The sequence below is a fragment of the Dermacentor andersoni genome, chromosome 5, assembly GCF_023375885.2.
Source record: "Dermacentor andersoni chromosome 5, qqDerAnde1_hic_scaffold, whole genome shotgun sequence".
Classification (NCBI taxonomy): domain Eukaryota; kingdom Metazoa; phylum Arthropoda; class Arachnida; order Ixodida; family Ixodidae; genus Dermacentor; species Dermacentor andersoni.
In genome coordinates, this window is record NC_092818.1 from 6,874,211 (window position 1) to 6,884,731 (window position 10,521).

A 10,521-nucleotide genomic window follows, 5' to 3' on the forward strand; every position below is an offset into this window, starting at 1 on the left:
GGGTATTGTGTTGAATTTACTCTGTCTAAATGTACTGGGTTTCGGAATATTCTGGTTTGCAACCTCCTCCAATCTGTTTCTTGAAACCTGTCGTGTTGTTTGCGGGGTTGTGGGTATGTTTCTCCTCGTTTCGTATAGTGTGTCAGTATGTCGTGGTACGTGACCAGTCTGTGCCTGTTGTCTCGTATCGCTACTTCGTTGTCGTTGCCTCCCCGCTGTCCTTCCCCTTTCCCCGGGGGTTGCGGGGTGTTGTGCCGTCACTGTCCGAGACGCGGTGGATTAGTTCTCGTGCGGCTCGGTCGGCCTTCTCATTGAGGTTGGGAGGGCCATTCATGGTTACTTCTCCCATATGTACTGGGATCCATTTGAGGTATTTGGGTCATGTCAGAGAAACACAAATGTATTGTTCCAAAATGGTACAGTGTTACTCCGCTGCTAGAAAGGTGATTTAGAAGAGCTCTCTAACTCCATTGACTAAATTTTCAGAGGTGATTGCAATGGGTGATTCCCCTGTTACTCTGGTATTGCTAGTCTGGTGCTTACTGTCAGTGATATACACAGCATGCCAGTCTTGGAGCTCAACTTTCAAGAGCCAATTAAGAGGCATGTCATGGGTGATTTAATAAGCTTATTAGGCTTCTTTTTAAACAAACAATTAATTTATTCTTTATTTTTGCTGTCATTTTGATGGCCTGTCTATGCTTTTTGTTTTCAAAGGCCATATTATTTTCATAATTATGGCCTTCAATGTTTAATTGTAATATCCCTTATAATCCACAGTGATTACTCGTAAAAGAGAAATCAATATAGAACAAACAGTAGATGTGGGTAAATGTATGTGCATTGACTTGAACAGTCACCTGCAAAAGTTTAAAGTCAGGTTGCTCAATGGATTGAATAATCTCAGTTGGAAAGCAGCACTAAGTGTGTTCATATGACCCTCACTCATCCAGTATACGTAAATGTAACCAAATGTAGTATATGTAACCAACACACTCTCAGACTTTAGCGCAATAAGTTAATATGTTGTGTTATGCTGTTGAGTTGAGACTGTGAATGGAACGATTATTAAAATGAGCAAGCTAGAGACAACTATTGCAGTGTTTATAATTTGTGGTAATTGCAGCATGATATTGCAAAAGAACATAAATAATGCTCCTCTCAATGTTTCTATCTATGCCTTTCGTTCATCTCTTAGTCTCTCTGAAATTAAGCAGCAGAGCATGGCACAAGCACTGCTGCTTACGTTTATAATGGAGTCATCAGTGGGTTTCAGACAGAGGCAACTCCTGTCCCTTATGCACATATGTTTTGGTATTTTCAAGACTGTTCCTGTCATACCAAAGCCAAGGCTCACTGGCCCCTCATGGTATTGAAGCTTGCTCACCAATTACTCAGAGTGGATGATACATTTTCTGGATTTTGTCAGGTGCCATCTGTCTTGCCCTAATCATGGTATGAAAGGTAGGTCCTGCTGGTCCAATGCAGCTATCTTAATAAAAAAATATTATAATTTGCATGTTTCTTCTCTTGACCACCGAAGTGCATCATCCAAACCAAACACAAACACTTTTTTTCCTAGGCGCACTCTTGAAAACAAAGGCTTGCAGCCACATGCAGAAGAAAGTACAAAACAAATTATGCAAATTAATGCTCTGCAGTGTGCAGATTATGCAATGTGTACAGTAACTAAGGCTGCACCTCTAATGCATATTAACTGTATTCAAGATTATGAAAGCTTTTTGCTAATTAAGCCATGTTCTAAAATTGGATTGCATACCCTAGCTGCATATGTGACTAAAAATGTGGTAGCTCAGTTGAAAAAGCTACAAGTGGCATTCCTGTGGGGTATGTTTGTTCACTTGAAAAGCAGATTTTACTCAGTTGGTCATATGACAAGAAATTTTGTTGTTGTGTTCTTAATACTTCATTCCTACATTGCATATTACACTACACCCTAAAGGTCCACACAGCCCACATATATCATCATTAAATTAATAAAATGTGAATACCATGTGCACATTTGTAATGTTCCTCTTCAGGCGAATATGTACGGTACTGTACCTATATGCCGCCTTCATCATTCGTCTACACGCTAATAGGAAATTCGTTTACATAGTTGTGTGCGAGAAAAATACTACACAGCACTTCATCGGCATGTCGTCGGCGAGCCTATCTCATGAGAGCCTCTCAGCTGTACGTGCCAATTCGACCGAGTCATACATACATACATGCGATTCGGCAAACATGAACCTATCTTCAGGGCCAGTATGTCAATGGATTCCTTTCTCGGGGTTATCGTTATTATTATTACCTACCGTCCATATAAACGACCTATCGGTGATAGTGTACGCGCAGCACGGCAAGGAAATTTAGGCCCTAGCGAGTACGGCACCTCGATCATAACATAGCATAACCGTCGGAATAAAGTGATCGCAATCGCACCTATAGTGTAACACAATAAGAAAAAAAGGCTAATGCCAACAGAGCTGTGATACGGAAGCGATCGACGTTTCACGTACCGTCAACACGCTAACTTAATTGTTGACAAAACACGATTTTACTACTAGCGCTGGCCAGACAGAAAGCGTTGTCGGCCGCATATGCCAAACTCGGTCCAAGGATGCTCGGGGCGGCCAAGCAATTGCTGACTCGGGCCCGGGCCGGGCTTGGACCTAGGAGCGTCTGGCCGGGGAACATTCATTGGCAACAGACGGGAAGTCAGCGAGTCGTGGAAAGTTCTTGCGCGAGCGAAACGCAAGCGAAATTAAAATATGTTACAATGTCCACCGTCTACAATCGGGCAGCGCGAAGCATTGGGCCGCGCAACAGCTACGCAGTTAATCTGAACCCTCGGGCTAATCACAGGTCACATACCGAACCCCGCGTCGTAAGAATGGGCTATTTTCCCATGCCCTTCACCTGCGGGGTGCCCTCACGCAGCGAGCGTACTACCATCCAAAAGTCAATCTATTATTGCCCGGCCGGCACCGCGTACGGCGGACGTGAGGTGGCACACAACGACGGGAGCTTTGCCCAAGCCGGATTAGCAAACGTTAAGAAACTGCCGTATTGTAATAAGCCGTGGTTATCAGCGCGTCAAATGACAAGGAAGAGCTCAATCATAAACTACGCTTATCCATGCCGGCCTGGTCGCTGTGGACGCGGATATAACACATAGCGTTACAGAAAAGTGTTCACAAACCATTAACAGCCCTACTCGTGTATTTAATAACGTTTTCTACTCATCGTACCTTTGCGCTAGCTGTCACCAAAACTAAGATAAATCCTAACCAATTCGCCCACCTTGCTGTCTTGCTGACATAATATGACTGATGAAAGTTATTCTAGTGTATGCACATATATCGTATTCACATGTGCATATATTGATTGTTTACTTCAGCATAAAAAAAAGAAGGATGCTCCATCTGTATAATTTCACAAAATTACATTTTCCTTCCTTTCTTTCCTTTTTTTTACTGTTGCAGTGGGTTGAGTACAATATGTACAAATAAAATATGTCACTTTCACACTACTCCATCACTTAGGAACAGCAAATCAGCAATCAGGATGACAGATATATTTATTTTCTTATTAATTTTTTAAAATTTGTAGTCAGTATGAGACAGCTCACACTAAGCTTGCTTGGTTTTTAACAAGCTCTTGGTCAACAACGACACATACGTTTGGGACTCGGAAATAAACTGTGCAGTGCGTCTGTCTCAGCATGCTTTAAGAATGACAAGCCAAACCTTCATCTTATGCAAGTGTGGAAACTGACAGTTTATGCAACCACACACCCATAACACGTCTACAAACCTGTCATTCTTATGCACTAGAGGTTGAAGTTTGATGTCAAAATATATGTCACTTTCATCACTCATTGATTCATGCGTGACATCTCTTCTTGTATTAATCAAGACGTGGCTAAACGATACCATCTCCTATAAAATTTTTCTTTTCACATCTGCATGCAACACTTTTTGTTGTGAATGATGCAACTGCATAAAAGGTGGCATGCTCATAGCTTTAAAAAAATAAATTCTTGCAGTTCCAACTGGCATTCGTTCATTCCTAGAGCACATTTTCATTTCACTTCAATGCTCAAGCAGAATGTTCTCATAAGTGCATGCATACTACTGCCCTCCGGATGTAAATTGTGCATTTTCAAGCGAGTTTCAAAACATTCTAAATGAAGTGCATATGCTATTTTGGCATTCTACTGTGATCATTTATGGCAATTTTAATTTCTCCATTATTAACTGGACAACAGAATCTGTCACAGCTGCTCACGCTCAATGGCATATTTTCCTTCATTCCTGTCTACACTTCATGTTACCTCAACTCATTACTCTCCCAACCTGTTCATCATGTACACTGGCCAATATTCTAGATCTCATCAGAGGTAGAAAAAATTAACATTCAAATATGCAAAGCCATCAAAACTGCCCTGGGCCTACCATCTACGGCTTTGACTACGAGACTTCTCAAGACGGGCATACACAACACCTGGCAAGAATTAGCCGAAGCTCGTAAAGCCAGTCAGTTAGAATGACTTAAGCTCATGCCCACCGGGAGATCAGTGCTGCAACGGCTGAGCTACAGTGAAACCTTTATAGGCCACCACGGACTGAAAAGAAAGAATTCCTCCAAACATCTGCAAATCCCTGTGCATAGCACCAATTGTACCACAAGGAAAGAAGACAAGCCCAAGTGGATGCCCTACGGCAAAGACACAGGCAAGGTCCGGATGCCAGATACACCGACACAGTCAAATACCCGCAAAGAAATGCTTACGCCCTGAACGTCACAGATTCTAAGGACAGAGAGCTAGCGTCTGCCACAGTCCGTGCGCAAAACTCTGAGACTGCAGAAGAGACGGCGATCGCCCTAGCAACTACCACGTGCAGACGCAGCTGTAGTTCTTTCCGATTCTGAAGCAGCTGTCAGGAACTATGCTAAGGGTCTAGTGTCGACAGAAGCACTAAAGATATTGAAGCACGACAGCGCTTCGATCCGCTACACCTGCGTGACCTGGGTTCCTGGGCATGATGGGCTGGAGGGGAACGAATCAGCACACGCCGTGGCCCGAGGCCACACCTGCCGGGCCAACCCTTCCTACTCTCAAGATGCCGGTCTGCGTCAGCAGGGGCAGAGACCGTACCCATCACCTACTCAGCGATCCTTCAATATCACAGGCTGGAACGCAGGCTGCACCCACCACCTCACCCAAAGCTCACCGAAGAAGAAAGTACCACACTCAGAAGACTACAGAGTAACACTTACACCCACGGAATACTCATGCACAGACTATACCAAATGCTACAAGGAAATACTCATGCACAGACTATGCCCAATGCTACAAGGATACCGTGGCCCAATGTGCGGCTTACCATACACCTTGGCGCACCTGATCCTCGAGTGTCCATGGCATCTAGATACAGACGCATTGCCTTCACTGAAAGAATATAACGCCAGACAAGAAAGCGAAGACCTCATTGAAACGTGAGAGGCCAAGCTCGTCTCCGAGGGCCTGGAGCAACAATGACACCTCGTCGCCAGGGCCAAGGAGGCAGCGAAGGCCAGAGGATTCCTGGAATGAGGAGACCTCCCACCTAAAGTAGAACTGGGGCTTAACCCGGGATACTGTTTCAAAAATAAATGTTTATTCCTCCTCCTCCTCATCTCAACCAGCGATCCTCTAATCTGTTCCGGCATTACTCACCTGGACGGGCTGTCTGATCATGCAGTTATAGTAGGTCTGCTTAACTTCTCTTTAACAAAAAAGAAAACACTACTAAACACATTAGGTGCTACAATAGGGCCAACATTACTCGGCATAATCGTTAATTAGCCACCTTTGCAGACACAGTCGAGCTATTGAAGAGAACTGGTTATGTTTAGAGCCACCTTTGCAAATCTTATCAAAATGTTCGTCCTTTTTCTCAGCATTAGATGCAACAAAACATTCAATAAACGCCTGCAGCACCTCATAAATAAAATGAAGCGCTCTATAGAATGGCAAATAAAAAAAAAGCCAAGACATGGCAAAGATACATATTATGTGACAAAGAATGCCAGATGCTACTAAAATCCACACGTCAACAGGTTTACAGCTATGATTTATTATGAATAACAGTGATTATGGCATGTAATAAACCCCTATTCACAGCCTGACATAATCCTAATTCTGGTGGTGATGTAGTTCCTGAGTTATAGTGTGTGCAGTTACTAAATGACATGTTTTGTTGAGTGTCCAAATGTGAAGACATCACTGCATGCCCTGACTTCCCCATGCAATCTGACATGTCTGAAATTGTTATTAGTGGGTCGGGCATTTTTACCTTACTAAACAGATTAAAAACTTAATCTACAACAGGTCACAGCAAATTTAATAACAAGCTACTCAAGAATGTGCCCCAGCTAGTGTCGCAACATACCCCCTGGGTTCATTCTTAAGACTGGTGAGTGGCTAAAGTGATCCCATTCTACAAATCCAGCGAGTGTTTATCACCCCTTAACTACCAATGAATATTATTAACCAGTACAATTCGCAAACTTATGGAACACATTACTAATTCACAAGTCATCGACTATTTCGAAGATCCCAGTTTAACATTCAACTACCAGCACAGGTTTTCATTTACATTACGACTTAGCATGAAACCACTACATTTACTCCATCTTTGCAGCAGCTCACCACTCTCTTGGCATCATCAAATTAAACCTAAAGCATGCTTTTGTCAACGTACATAAACTTGCTTACACTACACTAATCCACACAAAGCTCGAATACGCATCGCTAATATAGCACTCTGGCAGGTAAACATTGTTGACGAGATTGCATTTGTTCAAAACTGGGCTGCTCACCTTCATATTTTCCGACTATTCATCTTACACTTCCGTGTCATCATTAAAAGCACGTACTGATTTACAAGCACTATCCCTTCGCCACAAATCAGTGCGTCTTTGCCTGCTTGACAAACTTTATAATCGTACTTCTCTTCACAATGATTTCTTTCAGTCACCACCTGTCGTATTTTCATGCCGGGATCACCACCTCATATTTAAGCGTACACCATCTCGCACGTTACAATATGCATGCTCCTTTATACCCTGCACCATCACTGAAGGGAACTGCTTTCCCTCTGATATTGCCACAGAATCTGACATTAAAATTTTACGACGTGCTACGCACTGTTAATTAGTTGCCTTTTTTATTACATTCTTGTTTAGTTGTTTTTGTGAGTTACTAATAAATACCTGTATTAATACCGTAGTTTATGTGTGCATGCATATTTTCAACATTTTATTTTGCTGTGTGCATAACTTTTGTTTTGCAATTCTTATGATTTCTTACATTCTGTTTCTTAATACCTAAACAATGTTAGCATACCTTTGTTCTGTACTTCGTCCTATTATTTGTTGTAACTATTTCTTTGTAATCTCATTTATGTTTGTACTCCCCCTGCCCCTGTTATGTGATGGGCGCAACTGATGCCTTTAAGGGCACCGTTGAGCGCTGCAACACTGCTACTTTGATGTAGCAGTGCTCGAGGCATTTTGCTACCCTAGGCAAAGTCAAACTACTGCACTCCTCTCCACTCTAGCACCAAATTTAGGTGCACCATGTGAAGAATTTTAAGACACATTGTAAGGCATTATAGTAACTAATATGGGAAGAAAGTTGGTACACAGGTTTCCAGGCATCACTTCATTGTTCTTTCAAAAGTCAGTCATCCATAGTGCATTTGAAATTGGATATTTTACGGAATCCAACATTGTCCTTTGCCATTGGTGAAATGTAAATGTTAAAGTGGGGTGAGGAACGACTAGATGCGATGTGCCCATCTAGAGCTGCCAAATCTAAGTGGCCACTTGTTTTGCCTACAGCACAATATACCTCTGCTTGGTTGTGTTGCTGGTCAGAAATATACATACAAAATAACAGAAGGTGCTGCTGTGCCAATATATTCACAAAAGTCTTACATGATTATACAGGTGCCATCCATTAGCATCAAAACATGGCCTGCACAACAAGCACAGTATCTTCAGCGGAAATTGTAGTGTTATATCTTGCATACAGAAATGCAGAAAAGTGTAAACAAGGTGCACTCTGCTAAAATTTGTCTTGTGAATTCCTACTGTGCCAACTGTGCAGATTGATGGCATATAGTTTGATCTGGGAGCTAGCCCAATGCGCATGTACACAAAGGAAAATGATTCACCTCTTAAATATGTGAAATGACGCCCAGGTAGGCACAGTAAATTTTCGACTTTGTATGCTTCAGTGTTATGCTAGAAGAAAACGTTTTTTTAGTGTGTTGCTGATTCACAATTATATACCAACTATGCATATAGGAGAAGAATCTGCAATCTTTTAGGCTGCGTGTTAAAATACCATGTATACAAACCCAGGGAAAACATGGGGAAGGCAGGAAATGGAAATTCAAGACGATGAGCAAACCGAGAACAAGATGAAAGCAGGAGCCAACGTTTCAACAAGTGGACTTGTCTTCTTCAAGGCGACATATGCTTTCCTCGCCACAGTTACAGATATTAAGAATCAATTTGGTTGATGCCCAGCCTGATACTCCGTGATTATACTGATAGATATGCATACAATTGTTTATCCTTTTTCTGTGGATTGCATTTCACCTACTAACAATTGAAAGATATCAGTCAACGTGAGATGCAAATAGTGTTGTACTTTGCGGAAGGTATGTATATATATATATATATAGCACCAGCAATTATGTTACGACCTTTGACGAGTCATGTGACGCGCTTGACACACCATGCTCGCCGCTGGGTTGTGCTTTGAGTGCCACATGTTTTTCTGAGCACAGGTTTGACCGATAAAGATTTAATGCTGTGAAGTGATGTTTCCAGTGATGTCACAACAACGCAACAATGGTCTGAAGTATATATTTATTGATTTGACAGCAAGAATTCCATAGACATTTTCTGTAGCATGAAGGAAGGAGATGCAGATATGGTAGCAGATCTGAATCATTATTATTATTATTATTATTATTATTATTATTATTATTATTATTATTATTATTATTATTATATACATAATATTACTGTATTAATCATTAATATACATCATTGTACTGTGTGGTAGTACAATATATAGTATACCACTCAACACAGTCAGTGCTCAAAGTTAGCCAGGGCTCGAGAGAGTTCGGCCTCTCTTCCATTTTCTAAGCAGGGGTTCGGCCCCGTCTTTGCAGGTCAACTGTCGCACTGCGGCACCCATTCGACAAGCACTGTAGGTGATTTTATTGCCAATAGTGCCTTGTGAGGGGAAATTCCAACCCTCCAATTTTTTGGAATAATGACTTAAATAAACAACAAATCGGTTTACTACCTCTGTCCAAGCGGCGTGATTATGAATGCCTTAAATTGTTGCATAATTCAAATAACACCCCACACTACTCATTAAAGAACAACTATCTGTCTCCTGATAATTTGAAACCTACTAGGAATAGCCACAAACTTAACCTTGCTCCATTTCAACTGCATACTAACCTGTTTAAGTATAGCTTTCCTCATACAATTGAAAAATGGAACTTACTCCCAGGTGAAACTAGGTAAATTAGAAAAATCATTGTATTTACTTGATTCATGCTGCGTTTATTATACTGATTGTATCTTTTATATTGAAGTTATCATGTTTTTTAAGGCATTGAAGTTGATTTGTGCAGAAAAATATTTTGTTATATGCAATGTACAAACCCACTCCTGCGATAGCCCAATTGGACTACAGTATGTGAAAATAAAAATAAATAAATAAATAAGTGATTAATCAGTTGATAGGGCATGAGCAAAGACAGAGCAACAGCTATTGTCCTACTTCTGCATGCATTTCCCCAAGGCATTGCACATGACAGTCACCACCGTTAATTGCTCGACTAATTAAGATTCTTGGCACAGCTAGCATACTGTTTCATGAGTCAGTTGAGTGTGAACCTACCTGTTCGTGAATTATTGAAGGTTCACCTTGGTTTCTTAGTTTACGAATTAATTTTAATTCGTTTATTTTTGCATTGCGAGTACAGTGCTATACCATGCATGTACTTTGTACACTTTTGCAGTAAGCAGGTGTGAAACCATGAAATATATTCTTGTAGTGCCCTGAGGTTCTAGGTCCTTTCGGCTCCCCTTATTACCACCGGTACCACTATAGCCGTTACCACCAGTGGTGCGGCCGGTATGTCGATCGATACCGCCGGAATGCTTTATTGAGCGATATATGTGTGAACGTGACACGCGCGGCTTGCCCGTAAATCCGTTTCACTTGCGCGTGCCGCGTCAACAGAAACACGCCGCTTTTCTTTCTTTCTTTTTCTGGTGGAAATGGGGCACAACATCGAATAAACGAAGCTTTGCACAACACGTTTACAAACGGACAAACACGAAATAACAACCACTCTGACTCATCATTAACATGTCTAATTTACCAACGATTTGGCGGCTGTCCATTGTATTTGTTAGGTTGTTAATTATGCT

The 10,521-nt window shown here is 41.6% G+C and overlaps 1 protein-coding gene across 5 annotated transcripts in view; it reads right to left on the reverse strand.

Annotated features, from left to right (window-relative positions):
* The window catches only part of nab (NGFI-A-binding protein homolog), a 941,120-nt gene that overhangs the window by 134,004 nt on the left and 796,595 nt on the right, over positions 1-10,521 (reverse strand). The window lies entirely within an intron of this gene.